Raw genomic sequence first — 18,287 nt, 5'->3', positions numbered from 1 at the left:
CACTTTTCTGTGGAAGACAGGGATTTTTTAACCCCCACTTTGAGCATCATTTTAGTGTGACGGGTGACACACAACAGGCACCATCAAACAAACATCCAAATCATACAACATAACCTGAAATCTGCATAACAAACATCCAAATTATGCAACATAACCTGAAATCTGCATAAGAAACATCCAAATTATGCAACATAACCTGAAATCTGCATAACAAACATCCAAATTATGCAACATAATCTGAAATCTACATAACATCCAAATTATGCAACATAACCTGAAATCTACATAACAAACATCCAAATTATGCAACATAACCTGAAATCTGCATAACAAACATCCACGTTATGCACAACATAACCTGAAATCTGTTTTTGGATTATTTGAAACAGGCTGGAGCGAGAAAGTGCAAAATTGTGTTGGCAGATATTGGCCATTTGGAGAGTTCAATAACCTTAGACTGCTCCTTTCCCTTTTCAATGAAACTGGATGAAAAGGTAGCTTCGGGGACGGGACCGATGGGGAGTAGGGGTGCACAACAGGCACAGAGTAAATTACAGAACAGTTGAACACAAGAGTGTTAGAGGAAGTCAAGTCACCCTCCATTCTTCTCTCAAGGTCAGGGAGAGTAACACACAAACACACACACACACACACACACACACACACACACACACACACACACACACACACACACACACACACACACACACACACACACACACACACACACACAGAGAGAGAGAGAGACGAAAAATCAATAAAACACGTTTTCTGTAATTGAATGCAAGATTGTCCTCCCAGCGATGGTCTAAGAGAATATATGACTGTAATCTATATAAGTGCTGTTGCGTAAAACCTTTTAGGCTTTAATCTGAGGCTGTGTGGGGGGGCTCACTGGGCCTGTGCTAGGGGTATAGGGGGGTAGTGGTGTAGGGGGTGGGGGTGGTAGTGGTGTAGGGGGTGGGGGTGGTAGTGGTGTAGGGGGTGGTGCTGGTAGTGGTGTAGGGGGTGGGGGTGGTAGTGGTGTAGGGGGTGGGGGTGGTAGTGGTGTAGGGGGTGGGGGTGGTGATGGGAGTGGTGTAGGGCGTGGTGCTGGGAGTGGTGTAGGGGGTGGTGCTGGGAGTGGTGTAGGGGATGGTGCTGGCTATTTCAGCCACACCCGTTGCTGACAGGTGTATAAAATCGAGCACACAGCCATGCAATCTCCATAGCCCAAACATTGGTCATAGAATTGCCTTACTGAAGAGCTTAGTGACTTTCAACGTGGCACCATCATAGGATGCCACCTTTTCAACAAGTTTCTGCCCTGCAAGAGCTGCCCCGGGCAACTGTAAGTGCTGTTATTGTGAAGTGGAAATGTCTAGGAGCAACAACGGCTCAGCCGCGACGTGGTAGGCCACACAAGCTCACAGAACGGGGCCGGCGAGTGTAAAAATCGTTTGTCCTCGGTTGCAACACTCACTACCGAGTTCCAAACTGCCTCTGGAAGCAACATCAGCACAAGAACTGTTCGGTGGGAGCTTCATGAAATGGGTTTCCATGGCCGAGCAGCTGTACACAAGCCTAATATCACCATGCGTAATACCAAGCATCGGCTGGAGTGGTGTAAAGCTCGCTGCCATTGGACTCCGGAGCAATGGAAATATGTTCTCTGGAGTGATGAATCACGCTTCACCATCTGGCAGTCCGACGGACAAATCTGGGTTTGGCGGACAGGCCCTTTCCTTTTTCAGCATGACAATGCCCCCGTGCACAAAGCCAGGTCCATACAGAAATGGTTTGTTGAGATTGGTGTGGAAGAACTTGACTGGCCTGCACAGAGCCCTGACCTCAACCCCATCGAACACCTTTGGGATGAATTGTAACGCCGACTGCGAGCCAGGACTAATCGCCCAACATCAGGGCTCGACCTCACTAATGCTCTTGTGGCTGAATGGAAGCAAGTCCCCGCAGCAATACTCAAACATCTTGTGGAAAGGTTTCCCAGAAGAGTGGAAGCTGTTATAGCAGCAAAGGGGGGACCAACTCCATATTAATGTCCATTATTTTGGAATGAGATGCTTGACAAGCAGGTGTCCACAAACTTTTGGTCACGTAGTGTATCTTTCGTCTCTCTGTGTGTCATAATTTTCCTTCAATTCTCAAGAGGCTGAATGTATCTCACCGGAGAAAGCATCCAAGCGAGCGAAACAGCGCCCCTCTGTCTCTCTATGTGTAGCCCATCTATCTGATGCTGTCTGTTCAAAAAGAGTATGACATTGTTGCCACCCGTAGCATTGAATGCGAGGGAAGCCAGCGAGCATTTGGACTTCCTTGATAAATAAGGTAAAAAATAATAGTCAATCAGTGTTGAGATAAATCAAATCAAATGTATTTATAAAGCCCTTTTTACATCAGCAGATGTGGGCTCAACTGTGAATGGCCCTGGTGCACCAAAACAAATGTCAAGGGAAGCCAGTTTGGATTTGGCTTCACACCAATCACATCACAACGAGAGCAAAACGTAATTGACAGAAAAAACTAGAATTGGTGCATCTCATTGTGTTGTTGTCCTCCGGTGGCTAGCTAGCTAGCTAAACTTGGCCCTTTCCTAAACTAGCCATGGATGGAGATAGGGATTTGGACTTGTGGTTTTACTTAATTCTCCATACTGGCCAATAACTATAACAGCGATTCTGATCCAACCATAAATGCATACATTGTGCCCCTTGCCTGAGAGGATGGAAGTTCAATATGTAGCTCCATGTAGTAGGGTAATGTTAACTAGCTGGTTAATCGTTGTCCATGAAAGTAAGATAGGCAAGCGAGCAAGTATTTTAGCCAGGTAGCCTAGGACAACAACAACTAAAAGCCTGTACTGTATGACAGAGTCATAGACCGTTTAGGCAACATGAAAGAGGAGGATGGCATTGGTGTTTCTCTACAAGTAGGGTGAGTCAACATGTTTTTATACTTGCACACACACACACACACACACACACACACACACACACACACACACATACATACAGAGAAATTAGAACCATGGACAGCCAAATCATATTTAGCTTACGTTGATTGAACTAAATACAGTTGAAGTCAGAAGTTTACATACACTTAGGTTGGAGTCATTAAAACTCGTTTTTGTCAACCACTCCACAAATTTCTTGTTAACAAACTATAGTTTTGGCAAGTCGGTTAGGACATCTACTTTGTGCATGACACAAGTAATTTTTCCAACAATTGTTTACAGACAGATTATTTCACTTATAATTCACTGTATCACAATTCCAGTGGGTCAGAAGTTTACATACACTAAGTTGACTGTGCCTTTAAACAGCTTGGAAAATTCCAGAAAATGATGTCATGGCTTTAGAAGCTTCTGATAGGCTAATTGACATCATTTGAGTCAATTGGAGGTGTACCTGTGGATGTATTTCAAGGCCTACCTTCAAACTCAGTGCATCTTTGCTTGACATCATGGGAAAATCAAAAGAAATCAGCCAAGACTTCAGAAAAACAATTGTAGACCTCCACAAGTCTGGTTCATCCATCATTTCCAAACGCCTGAAGGTACCATATTCACCTGTACAAACAATAGTACGCAAGTATAAACACCATGAGACCACACAGCCGTCATACCGCTCAGGAAGGAGACGCGTTCTGTCTCCTAGAGATGAACGTACTTTGGTGCGAAAAGTGCAAATCAATCCCAGAACAACAGCAAAGGACCTTGTGAAGATGCTGGAGGAAACAGGTACAAAAGTATCTATATCCACAGTAAAACGAGTCCTACATTGACATAACTTGAAAGGCCGCTCAGCAAGGAAGAAGCCACTGCTCCAAAACCACCATAAAAAAGCCAGATTACGGTTTGCAACTGTACATGGGGACAAAGATCGTACTTTTTGGAGAAATGTCCTCTGGTCTGATGAAACAAAAATAGAACTGTTTGGCCATAATGACCATCGTTATGTTTGGAGGAAAAAGGGGGACGCTTGCAAGCCAAAGAACACCATCCCAACCGTGAAGCACGGGGGAGGCAGCATCACGCTGTGGGGGTGCTTTGCTGCAGGAGGGACTGGTGCACTTCACAAAATAGATAGCATCATAAGGAAGGAATATTATGTGTCTATATTGAAGCAACATCTCAAGACATCAGTCAGGAAGTTAAAGCTTGGTCGCAAATGGGTCTTCCAAATGGACAATGACCCCAAGCATACTTCCAAAGTTGTGGAAAAATGGTTTAAGGACAACAAAGTCAAGGTATTGGAGTGGCCATCACAAAGCCCTTTCCTAAATCCTATAGAAAATGTGTGGGCAGAACTGAAAAAGCGTGTGTGAGCAAGGAGGCCTACAAACCTGACTCAGTTACACCAGCTCTGTCAGGAGGAATGGGCCAAAATTCACCCAACTTATTGTGGGAAGCTTGTGGAAGGCTACCCAAAACGTTTGACCCAAGTTAAACAATTTAACGGCAATGCTACCAAATACTAATTGAGTGTATGTAAACTTCTGACCCACTGGGAATGTGATGAAAGAAATAAAAGCTGAAATAAATCATTCTCTCTACTATTATTCTGACCTTTCACATTCTTAAAATAAAGTGGTGATCCTAACTGACCTAAGACAGGGAATTTTTACTATAATTAAATATCAGGAATTGTGAAAAACTGAGTTTACATGTATTTGGCTAAGGTGTTTGTAAACTTCCGACTTCAACTGTAGTTTTTGGAATCTTTTAATTGTCAATGTATTAGACTAAGCATAGGTGATTAGATGATATTGAAATGTTGAAGTTGAAATGGTGCTGGAATAGTGGAGGAAGCTCCTGTTTTTTTTTGTGTGACTTGCGGTAACTCTCCGTGGTTCTAAATCAATAGTTGTTTAGTAGTCCAAATATGTCAGAAACATTAACTTGCTTGACCATGTTGTGAGTCATGCAACTGTTGGATACTTGCAAAATGTTTTGTGGACTCCACTGGACAGAGGTTGCTCTCCCGGTTTTGTGATGAAACAAAGGTGTGGTTGAATTTATTCTGCCACTGTGTCTTCTTCCTGTCTCGGCCTTTAGGCGTATGAATTAACAAGTTATAGAGCAAACAATGCAATTATCACAACACATATGTTGTAGTATGGCTTTTTATTTCTGGCTTGTGGCCAGTGATTTTACCCACGCACCACTACTGCATAGGAAGTGCCTTCCCAATGGTGTCATCAGTTTCTGTTTGGGTGTCATCAGGTTAGTTAATATTGTGTTTCATATTCTAATCTATCCACTTTATATTTATTTACCTTATAGTTACTTTATTCTTTGTTTTTCTTTATTATTTCATCCTAATTAAGTCTTTCATACAAACCCTCAACAGGAGCACTTCTTGCACACTTCCAGGCAGTTAGCAGTTTGGGGACAGCGTGTTCCCCTGCTGATTGCTTTTATTTTTCTGTATGACAGAGGTAGAAAGGTCACAGAGAGAGTAAACAACGGGAGAGAGGTGTGAAATCAGTTCCAGCTCACTGGCTCGTCACAGTGCTTCAATCCAAAGCGTTCTTTTTTTTTCTTTTTTTGAGGGGGTTTTGTTGCGCGAGGTTCTCTCGCTAATCTCTTAGTCAAATAGCGGCCACCATGAACACAAAGCTCTGTATTAAGAGAGCCTTTCAGCATGAGAGAACAACCCAACCCAACCTGTCCACACCTTCCTCCAAACAACAGCGAATGGTTATGTAAGAGACAACAGAACCATTGTGATGATACTCCTCTGTTAAACTTTCCTGTGACATTGTATAAACACTAGAAGGTGGTAGAGAGCTGTACCATTTCTCTACATGGTGGTATACTGTTATTATGAGGGATTATTATTATTATTATCTAGGGGTAAGACCATGACATTAGCATATCAGAGATCACAAGATCCACATGATCTCCACGATTTTAAGAGAATAAAGGGATTTTGCTGTTATAGCCCCAGTCGGTATTAACTAGAATGTTGATACCCCCGCCTGCCAGTGGGGAAAACAACCTGTGGTTACCTAGGTTACTCCATTGGCTCACAACCAAAACTGACCTTTTCAAATGCAATTTTCTTGTTGTCTGCTTGTTTTAGTCAATTACAAAACTACATTTAAGAAAAGTGCAACATGTCTAAATATTACTTTTCAACATTGCCAGCTCCAGAGCGTTCTAACTACTTAGAAAACTGTAATATTGAATGGCTTCCCTCATGCCCCTTTTCAAGATGGTGCTAGCAGCCATGTGAGCGAGTAAGTGCTAGCTAGCTACAGACCAGAACATTAAGCTAGCGAAGACCAAAAACACGAACAAACAGACTATACAGCTACAAGTAGTGAGTGGGATTACAAACAGACTATACAGCTACAAGTAGTGAGTGGAGTTACAAACAGACTATACAGCTACAAGTAGTGAGTGGGATTACAAACAGACTATACAGCTACAAGTAGTGAGTGGAGTTACAAACAGACTATACAGCTACAAGTAGTGAGTGGAGTTACAAACAGACTATACTAAACAAGTTAAATGTCTTACCTGTGATGAAGTGTTTTCCACACACTTGGACACCGGGTCCCCACATTTCCCACACCTAATAGCCTGCAGCCACAGGGCTCTTCTCACAGCCTCTATTTCCCTACGTGGGATTATTGGGAACTGTAGATTTTTTATATTTTTTTTACCTGGTTACATCTACATTGTTAACACAGCAGCTTTTCGGTATGTTTTGTTATTTCTGTATAACAAAAATCGACAACTAAGTTGGCTCTTTAACAATGGAGGTCAATTGGAAATAATGTTTGGTTTCCCCAATTTGTGGGCGTGGTCGATGGGAATTCCTTATTATTACGTGAATATCGACTATTTTAAAATATAAAGCTTCTATATTTATGATAAAACACAACACCCTTCATTGGACAAACACTCACCCTCTCTGCATTACACAAAATATTTTACATTCACTTTTTATAACCAAGGGCTGGAAACCTAGTCTGGATGGCCGACACCAGCTCTTGAAGTCTTCACGTCAGCCAGGCTACTAGAAAACTAGTCTGGATGGGTGAAACTTCAGCCAGGATACTAGAAACCTAGTCTGGATGGGTGAAACGTCAGCCAGGATACTAGAAACCTAGTCTGGATGGGTGAAACGTCAGCCAGGATACTAGAAACCTAGTTTGGATGGGTGAAACGTCAGCCAGGATACTAGAAACCTAGTCTGGATGGGTGAAATGTCAGCCAGGCTACTATAAACCAGCCCTGCTTCTTTCATCATCACTGATGGACACGTCAATAATAATACATGCAATTCAGAGCGCTTACTTCAGAATACAGCAAAACCTCATATAAAGTCAAACTTGTCCTATATTACAAGCAAAGTGTGCAATGTCTGAAGTCACTGCCCACTGAGCACACACTGGTTGAATCAATGTTGTTTCCACGTCATTTCAATTAAATTACGTTAAACCAAGGTGGAATAGACGTTGAATTGACGTCTATGCCCAGTGGGTGGTTTGCCTCTCTGTGTTGAAAACAAGAGGCCACAGAAAACCAGGCTAGCCCACCTGCATTTGACAAGCTCTGCTCACACCATGCCAGGATAAACATGGCCTTTATCTAAACCACAGAGACAGGAAGCATATCACAGCTCTTCCCCAGGTCCCAGATATGACTCCCTGAACCGTGGCCTTGTGTGATGGCAACAGAAGATCTGGGCGGAACCACTGAATCCCTCAGAGCCAAGCAAGCAGCTTCTCTCCTCTGTAGCACCTTCTCCCTGCACTGGTCCCGTACATCTCTCTCCACCCCAGATGTCCTTCCTGCTCCCATTCATCTCTCTCTCTTTCACTACTCTTCCCTCTCTGTATGTTTGTCCTCTCACCTTGAGGGTGGTTGACAACAGGGGATGTGGGAATGTCTGTGTGTATGTGTGTAGTGTGTATGTGTGTAGTGTATGTGTGTAGTGTGTGTGTGTGTGTGTGTATGTATGTGTGTGTGTGAGGGTGTGTGTATGTGTGTGTGTGTGTGTGTGTGTGTGTGTGTATGTGTGTGTATGTGTGTGTGTGAGGGTGTGTATGAATGAGAGAGACAGAGGGAGAGAGTATGAGTCCTGGCGTGTGCCAGTGCTAATGGACATAGGTGTAATTAACACCAGGCCATCCGGTGTGTCTGTAGCCTGTGTTGGTGTGAAGCCTCTCTGCTGTGCCTGTCTCCCAGGGCCTTCTAGTCTGAGCTGCTGCTCCACTCTCCTTTATGGGCTTCACGCCTCCCGCTGCTGCCGTGATTAACACCACAGGGCCTGCCGTGATTAACGCCGCAGCGCCTGCCGTGATTAACGCCACACCTCCACGGCTTTCGCCGGATATAATTGCATTTATCGGGAGATTTGGTGCCGCTTTTTTAAGGGTTCATACAGCGAAGCTCCCAAATGGTGCCCTACTACCTATTGTATTTGTTATTTTCTTTTTTGTGGGGGGGGGGGGGGGCTCTTCACTTTGAGCACCTGTACCCCCCAAAGGTCTGTGCACGGCCCTGGAGTTGGTGATGGAGAGTATTAACACACAAAATGAGTTTGTTTATACTTTTAAAGGAGTCATGTCCATCTATTGGGTGGGCTAAAGGAGTCACGTCCATCTATTGGTTGGGCTAAAGGAGTCACGTCCATCTATTGGTTGGGCTAAAGGAGTCACGTCCATCTATTGGGTGGGCTGAAGTAGTACTGGTAGTCCTGTCCATCTATTGGATGGGCTAAAGGAGGCCTGTCCATCTGTTGGTTGGGCTAAAGGAGTTATGTCCATCTATTGGGTGGTTTAAAGGAGTCCTGTCCATCTATTGGGTGGTCTAAAGGATTGTATGTGAAATAGTTCCCCTTTAAACCCTCTGAAATAAACTAGAATGTTCAGACAAGTAATCAGACAGCGTTTTCCAGTTAGATCTTAGACAAGTCTTTACAGACTCTAAGATGAAAGATGTATCTGAAAAGAAATCTGATTTAGATATATTGGTTTATATGTATGCAACATAGTCTATGGTAAAACCTGAAGACCAAAGCATTGAGCTGGAAATGTCCCATCTAATAAGAACGTGGGATGATACATACATAGATGAATAGAAAGAAATGAGAAGCCTTTCCAAATCGCTGTCAGTAGCTCTTCATCATGGCACAAAAACGTATTTTTTTAATTTTCCTGCATCGTTTTTTCCAACACTCGTCCGTCCCTGCCAGTGAGTCCCACCAGTCATCTGGCTAATGTCCCGACTCTGCAAACATGATCCAAAGAACACGGAGTGATCAGTCAGCCAACGGGCTGCGACGTTCTCCTGACGGCTGCTACACTGCCTCAGTGGCCAAGCTAAAGTTAGAGTGAAACTCTCCCTTCATCCCTAGAGTTTGGTGCCAATATACCTCTGAATATTATACTACTCGCCAAAATCTGTAGTGTTTAACTCACCTTCTCTTCACAGTCTGTGGCCTGCGTCCCAAACTGCACTCTATTCACTACATCACTCTATTCACTACATAGTGCACTGCTTTTGTCCAGATCCTGTAGGGTGCCATTCAGGACACTACCACAGTCCGTGTCACCAACACCTCTGCTCGCTCTATTATGTGTTTCATTACATGTCGCTATCAGAAAGGAGCTCTGTTGTGTCCTGGTCGTGATTTAAGTGGAGAACAGTTCCCAGGTTAACTGAAATTAATAGGCTGACAGAGATTTACATTTCTATCAGCACCATAGCGAAGAGCCGCCGAATTGATGTCCCCATTACCGCAGCAGGCTGCTGCTTGTCAGCACATCACAGGCGGACAGAGACGAAGACGGGGAGATTGAGAGAGAGAGAGAGAGAGAGAGAGAGAGAGAGAGAGAGAGAGAGAGAGAGAGAGAGAGAGAGAGAGAGAGAGAGAGAGAGAGAGAGAGAGAGAGAGAGAGAGAGAGAGAGAGAGAGAGAGATAGAGAGAGAGAGAGAGAGAGAGAGAGAGAGAGAGAGAGAGAGAGAGAGAGAGAGAGAGAGAGAGAGAGGAAGAGATATGCTATCAAAATGTATGAGGGCTTATGACTGATGTCGCCATGCAATTTGAAAGTAACATTGCAATCCGTTAAATCACACACCTATCTTGGCGAAGCGGCTTCCCGAAGATGAAGCACAGAGGGAATCCAGACTGTCTGAACCACTTCATCTGGGCGTTGTGATCCGGGTACATCCCACTGGGCACACACTGGTTGAATCAACGTTGTTTCAACGTCATTTGTCAACGTATTGTGGCGTGTAGAAAATACATTGAATTTGAAAAAAGTTATCAACGTACATTTTTGTTTTGTGGGTGAAATTTCAACCACAGGATTATGTCATAAAAAAAAAAAAATCACCTTTATTTAACCAGGTAAGCCAGTTGAGAACAAGTTCTCATTTACAACTGCGACCTGGCCAAGATAAAGCAAAGCAGTGCGATAAAAACAACAACACAGAGTTACATATGGGGTAAACAAAACATAAAGTCAAAAATACAACAGAAAATATATACAGTGTGTGCAAATGTAGAAAGTTATGGAGATAAGGCAATAAATAGGCCATAGAGCAAAATAATTACAATTTAGTATTAACACTGGAGTGATAGATGTGCAAGAGATGATGTGCAAAAGAGATACTGGGGTGCAAATGAGCAAAATAAATAACAATATGGGGATGAGGTAGTTGGGTGGGCTAATTTCAAATGGGCTGTGTACAGGTGCAGTGATCGGTAAGGTGCTCTGACAACAGAGGCTTAGAGTTAGTGAGGGAGATAAGAGTCTCCAGCTTCAGAGATTTTTGCAGTTTGTTCCAGTCATTGGCAGCAGAGAACTGGAAGGAATGGCGGCCAAAGGAGGTGTTGGCTTTGGGGATGACCAGTGAGATATACCTGCAGCAGCGCATACTATGGGTGGGAGTTGCTATGGTGACCAATGAGCTAAGATAAGGCAGGGATTTGCCTAGCAGTGATTTATAGATGGCCTGGAGCCAGTGGGTTTGGCGACGAAAATGTAGTCAGGACAGGGTACCATGTAAAGGAACAGTCCAGCAGGCATCAGCTGTGCAGCTGAGTGATCATAAGGTCCAATGAACAGCAATATGTGAGTCCGAGAGCAGTTCGTATTGGTGCTACTTCACAGCGAGCAGGATGCACGGCTGTTGTTTTGCGTGTGCTAGCGGTCCGGGGCTAGCAGATGGATCTTCGTGGTCATCGCAACGGGAAGCCTGTTGAAACCACAGACAATTACGTCGGCAGACCAGTCGTGATGGATCGGCGGGGCTCCGTGTCGACTCTATGAGGTCCCGTCCGGTTGACAGCGAGGTAGATAGCCGGGAGATGTGCATGACTCGAGGCTAGCTCAAGGCTGATTGGCTAACAACAACATCCATTTGGTTGCAGCTAGCTAGTTGCGATGATCCGGTGTTAAAGGTCCAGTGATTCAGTGATTCCTGCAGAAAATCCGATATGTTCTGGGTCGATAACGTGCTGTGCAGACAGTGCAGACTGGCCGATAATAGTCCAGGCTAGAGCTGGCTGGTAGGTGGTGCAGGCCACGGACAATGGTGAAAAACCGCTAATGGTGGCTAATAGCAAGTAGCTAGTTAGCTGGCTACTCCCGTCCAGTAGACAAAGAGGTAGATAGCCGGGATATGGGCCTGGCTCGAGGCTAGCTCAAGGCTAACTGGTGCTTGCTTCGGGAGCAGTGGTGATTAGCCTACAGCAACATCCATTCGGTTGCGGCTAGCAAGTTGCGATCCGGTGTTAAGGTCCAGTGATTCAGTTATTCCGGCAGAAAATCCGATGTTCTGGGTGAAAACCGCTAACGGTGGCTAATAGCAAGTAGCTAGTTAGCTAGTTAACTGGCTAGCTAGTTTCAACTGGAGATTCTAGATAAAGGTGAGTAAATAATAGAATCTGTTCCACATTGAGTGAGGCGGGTTGCAGGAAAGTATATTTAGTAGAAGGATGAAAAGTGTGATAGGGAAATATATACGTAAAATACAAAAAAATACAAAAAACAGGCTATTTACACGGATACACAACAGAGAACATGACCGCACTGCTACGCCATTTTGGAATGCATCATGGTAACTAATTTTCAACATAGACAAACCTTGTATAAAATGTGTTGAATTTGTCCCTTTAAAACAACGTCAGATCTTCAACATTATATCCACTATCAAAGAAAGATACAATATGCTAGGCAGCACCTCCTACTGGGGAGTTGATCTATCTACATTCATCCAGTTGGTCTCCCATCCAGGGTTATAACCAAGCTCAGCTCAAAGTCATTCCAAATGATAGGTTTAACAGAGCAAATTAAAAGTAACCATACTTTATAAGTCATATATCATCAATTATACTATTTAGGCCTATATAGCGTTTACAAAGTCATAAACAGCTATTGTTTCAATTCATCCCAGGATTAAACTAAAAATAGATAATACATAGGCCTAGGGTTTTAAGCTTTGGTTGATTTCAAATGTAATCTTCAAGTTAATAATTAATATGTTGGATTCATGTCTCCATCTCAACCAAACATCTCAATTAAACAATAGGACTAAATCAAATCAAACTTTATTTAAAGTTTGATTTGATTTGTTGAATTTGTAGACAAACTGGATATTGAATTGTGTTTGGTTGTCAACGCAACCAAATATCACCATATTTAAGAAGATGTATCTTCTGCTTGGATAGTTCCATCTGTGCTACTGATTTAGTCTGGCTTTATTTCCAGTTTTTCTGCAAATTAATAATAATAAAAGCTAGAAACAAGCATTTCGCTGCACCTTGAATAACATTTATTGGTAAGTTACCAATAAACTTTGATTTGATTTAATTGATATGTTGGATTCACGTCTCCGTCTCAACCAAAAATCAAAGTTAAAGAACAACCATAAATCAAATCAAACTTTAAATGCACTTTAAATAATGTTTGATTTGATTTTGTCCTATTCTTTCACTTTTATTTTTGGTTGAGATGGAAACGTGAATCCAACACATCAATTATTAATTTGTAGACAAACTGGAATTAAAGCCAGACTAAGTCAGTGGCACAAAAGATACATGTCCTTCAAATGTTGACAACCAAACACAATTCAATATCACATTTGCAATACAGTAAATAGCCTATTAACTTGTCGACAACTTAACAAATGTTGGGTTCACATCTTCAACTCAAACAAAAATAAAAGTTAAAGGATTCAGTGGCTCAGATGAAACTACCCAAGCATTAGATACATTAGATATCCTTTAAATGTTGATATTTGGTTGCGTTGTCAACCAAACACAATTCAATATTACTTTTGTATTACAGTAAATAGCCTCAAGTTAAGGCTATCTTACAAACTAATGTAACAGTATTTATTCAACCTTAAAATGAGTAACAAATCCACGGTCACATTTTGAGGTTACTGTAACTATAAATGTCTTCTTATGTAATCATAGAAAGCAGTGCATGTTCATGATAGCGTGCATGTTCAAGAAAGCATGCAAAGGTCTCAGGTCTGTGGAGATCTTCACAATTGCTATAATAATCTGCGCAGAATATCGAACAGCATTGATCACTGGCATTATGTACTTTAATGTAATCACAACTGCAATCCAGGTCATTTGGTTGTGCTATTAGATGAAGCACAGTGATAACACAAAATATCTTTCCTTGAATTCCCATTTGAACTTTGTTGTGCTTTTAAATGGTTGAAAGAGCAGACATTGTTTTGACATTATTTTTGATATCCTCCTGACAATTGGGGAACTACACTGCTCAAAAAAATAAAGGGAACACTTAAACAACACAATGTAACTCCAAGTCAATCACACTTCTGTGAAATCAAACTGTCCACTTAGGAAGCAACACTGATTTGACAATACATTTCACATGCTGTTGTGCAAATGGAATAGACAACAGGTGGAAATTATAGGCAATTAGCAAGACACCCCCAATAAAGGACTGCTTTGCAGGTGGTGACCACAGACCACTTCTCAGTTCTTATGCTTCCTGGCTGATGTTTTGGTCACTTTTGAATGCTGGCGGTGCTTTCCCTCTAGTGGTAGCATGAGACGGAGTCTACAACCCACACAAGTGGCTCAGGTAGTGCAGCTCATCCAGGATGGCACATCAATGCGAGCTGTGGCAAGAAGGTTTGCTGTGTCTGTCAGCGTAGTGTCCAGAGCATGGAGGAGCTACCAGGAGACAGGCCAGTACATCAGGAGACGTGGAGGAGGCCGTAGGAGGGCAACAACCCAGCAGCAGGACTGCTACCTCCGCCTTTGTGCAAGGAGGAGCAGGAGGAGCACTGCCAGAGCCCTGCAAAATGACCTCCAGCAGGCGACAAATGTGCATGTGTCTGCTCAAACGGTCAGAAACAGACTCCATGAGGATGGTATGAGGGCCCGACGTCCACAGGTGGGGGTTGTGCTTACAGCCCAACACCGTGCAGGACATTTGGCATTTGCCAGAGAACACCAAGATTGGCAAATTCGCCACTGGCGCCCTGTGCTCTTCACAGATGAAAGCAGGTTCACACTGAGCACGTGACAGACGTGACAGAGTCTGGAGACGCCGTGGAGAACGTTCTGCTGCCTGCAACATCCTCCAGGATGACCGGTTTGGCGGTGGGTCAGTCATGGTGTGGGGTGGCATTTCTTTGGGGGGCCGCACAGCCCTCCATGTGCTCACCAGAGGTAGCCTGACTGCCATTAGGTACTGAGATGAGATCCTCAGACCCCTTGTGAGACGATATGCTGGTGCGGTTGGCCCTGGGTTCCTCCTAATGCAAGACAATGCTAGACCTCATGTGGCTGGAGTGTGTCAGCAGTTCCTGCAAGAGGAACTCCATCCACCAACGCCACGTTGCACCACAGACTGTCCAGGAGTTGGCGGATGCTTTAGTCCAGGTCTGGGAGGAGATCCCTCAGGAGATCATCCGCCACCTCATCAGGAGCATGCCCAGGCATTGTAGGGAGGTCATACAGGCACGTGGAGGCCACACACACTACTGAGCCTCATTTTGACTTGTTTTAAGGACATTACATCAAAGTTGGATCAGCCTGTAGTGTGGTTTTCCACTTTAATGTGACTCCAAATCCAGACCTCCATGGGTTGATAAATTTGATTTCCATTGATAATTTTTGTGTGATTTTGTTGTCAGCACATTCAACTATGTAAAGAAAAAAGTATTTAATAAGATTATTTCATTCATTCAGATCTAGGATGTGTTATTTTAGTGTTCCCTTTATTTTTTTGAGCAGTGTATTTCACGTGTCATTGAAAAACATGGTGGGAAGGCAGGGAGCCCGTGGGAGGGGCCAGAGGAAATGGAGGAAGGCAGGGAGCCCGTGGGAGGGGCCAGAGGAAATGGCGGGGAATGTGTTCAGAGGCTCTAACACCTACACTCGGCCTCTCCCTGGTCTGAAAATTGAGTTTAAAGCTCCACCATGTCACTTTATGCTTATGAAAGAAATCTGTCACGCCAAAGTCAAGCATAAAGGACATATTGCAGAGGGTATTGAGGCTCTGTAACCAAGATGGCCTCCATTGTGTGACAGGCTAAACCCCCAAACCATGATTTATGTCCACCAATTCCCACTGGAGGCTCACCACCACAACCTGGTGGAGCAGTCACACATTTCAAAAGTGGGAAGGCAGGGCTGAAAAACTTGTTCATTCAGAGTGAAGTGCCTGTTCAGCTAGCAGTTAATGGAAGATTAATTGCTTTGTGTTTTCACAGTTCATTAAAGAAACTGACATCCGGTTCCATTTCAAAGCCACATGCACCTAATCATTCGAAAGATGGAAGGCTAATAAGTAAGTTGAAGTACTGTTTGTAGCTACTTTCTCTTCCCCTGCCTCTTGTTTCACTGCCTCTCGGTGAGCACGAAGAGTAAGTCAAGGAAACAGGCTTCTCAAAAGTCTGCTAGAAATTGGCGTATTTCTTGGCCTTGCCGGATTTCATTTTTTCTTTTTGATTAAGACACTAATTTCAAAACTTTATTTCAAAGTTCCCGGGAATTAAAAAGCCCAGCTGGAGGTATCTAATTACATGTATATTGTATTGTGTTGCTGTTCCGCAGCAATTAAACTACAATATTAATTTAGCTAAGGTTTAACGCTCAATTTGCACATTAGTGTTATTTTCTGTGGAGAGGAAAACTCTGAATGGGAAACTTGTCAGGAAACCCTTTGAGCTATGGAATAATATTACAATAGGACAAGCCTTGACACAATGCAGTGCTCTACACAAGCATCAATTGAAGCTTATCATACCAGAGAGTGATAACAATGATACGGTTTGCGTTTACAAATGTGATCTCACAACGTCCATTAATGCAAGCATGAGACTGTGGCTGTTAGACACATTACTATGCATCTCATGACAGCTCAATAGATACCAATAACGAGCCTCTAATCCATTGGGTCTTTGACTGGCAATTAACTAATAAAACTGCACCACGGATTCTTACATTTGCCCAAGGCAGTGACCTTCACTCTCTGGTTCCATGGCAACTTCTCAAGCTTAGGACTCAACACATTTGGCTAAAGGAGCCATTGGAGTCGTTGGAGTCACAAATGGTACAATATAACATTACATTTGGGTTAATTACAAAAATGTATGGTTTTGTTCATGGGCCCGATTCTGACCCGAGTTAAGTGTGCATAAAGGGAACATAATTCCCTTTTTATGTACTTTTCTCCCTGTGCGTATTCTGACCTTGAACTTAAACATGAGAATAGCATGCTATTCACCCACTATTCGGTTGGAATGGAGATCGAATAAATGAAGATGTGGCGGAGGTGTGTCCATAGCCGCGGTAAGTAGTTTGGGGATAGGGGTGATGCAAATGTTTTGCCAACAGGGAGGGGGGTGGGAATGCCCCCCCCAAAAAAATGCCCGCGCTGAAGACGTCTATATCGGTCCACTAGAACAGGACTAGTAAAGGCCCAGTGCACTACTTTTTTTAAACTAAACTCACAGTAGTGAGTGCATACATTTTCATACTCTTTAGCAGTGGTCACCCGTGGGAATCGAACCCACAACCCTAGCATTGCATGTGCCTTGCTCTACCAACTGAGCCACGTCATCACAAACCACTTGATGTCTCAATGTACTCAATTACTGTATTGTGCCTTAACCAGCATGGCTACCACAGCATTCTACAGCGATACGCCATCCCCATCTGGTTTGGGCTTAGTGGGACTATCATTTGTTTTTCAACAGGACAATGACCCAACACACCTCCAGGCTGTGTAAATGCTATTTTACCAAGAAGGAGAGTGATGGAGTGCTGCATCAGGTGACCTGGCCTCCACAATCCCCCGACCTCAACCCAATTGAGATGGTTTGGGATGAGTTGGACCGCAGAGTGAAGGAAAAGCAGCCAACAAGTGCTCAGCATATGTGGGAACTGCTTCAAGACTGTTGGAAAATAATTCCAGGTGAAGCTGGTTGAGATAATGCCAAGAGTGTGCAAAGCTGTCATCAAGGCAAAGGTTGGAATTTATTTGAAGAATTGTTTAACACTTTTTTGTTCACTACATGATTCCACATGTGTTATTTCATAGTTTTGATGTCTTCACTATTATTCTACAACGTACATTTTTTTTAAAATAAAGAAAAACCCTTGAATGAGTAGGTGTGTCCAAACTTTTGTCTGGTAGTGTATATTTATTTTTATTTTATTGTTCAGATTTTTCAGGCAGCACTCCTACTTCCTGCAACTATGGGTGTGTCTACAGATACTCCTTATTCTGACCTTGACTTAATTCCTTTCCGTCTTAACCCTCCCGTTGTCCTAGGGTCAAAATTACCCGCCACTGTGTTGAACCAACTTTATTTAATTTTTATATTTTGGGGATCATTTGTGAGAAGGAGGCAGTGAGACTTTAAAGAAAGTATCACTGCCTCCTTCTCACAAATGATCCCACAAATATAAAAATTAAATAAAGTTGGTTCAACACAGTGGCGGGTCATTTTGACCCTAGGACAAATGCGTTTGAGCAAATCAGTTGTATTGTGACAAGGTCGCCCTATTTGGTAAAGGACCAAGTTCATATTATGGCAAGAACTGACCTTGACTTAATTCCCTAATAATTCCACCAACTTTACAAGTGAGGAAACCCTGAATAACGTATAGCAAACCTACTGGTTCCAAGTGGGAAAAGCATCTACTTTATTTTTTTGATAGAAATAACACCATTCTCCATGCACTGTCATTTACAACTTGATAAGAGCTATTGATAAGAGCTAGGTAAATTAGTAATCTGTTGGGATAAGGGAATGGTAAATATTA

Source organism: Coregonus clupeaformis, chromosome 16, assembly GCF_020615455.1.
Source record: "Coregonus clupeaformis isolate EN_2021a chromosome 16, ASM2061545v1, whole genome shotgun sequence".
Classification (NCBI taxonomy): domain Eukaryota; kingdom Metazoa; phylum Chordata; class Actinopteri; order Salmoniformes; family Salmonidae; genus Coregonus; species Coregonus clupeaformis.
The sequence above is the reverse complement of the archived record's forward strand: the minus strand, read 5'-3'. Positions refer to the sequence as shown.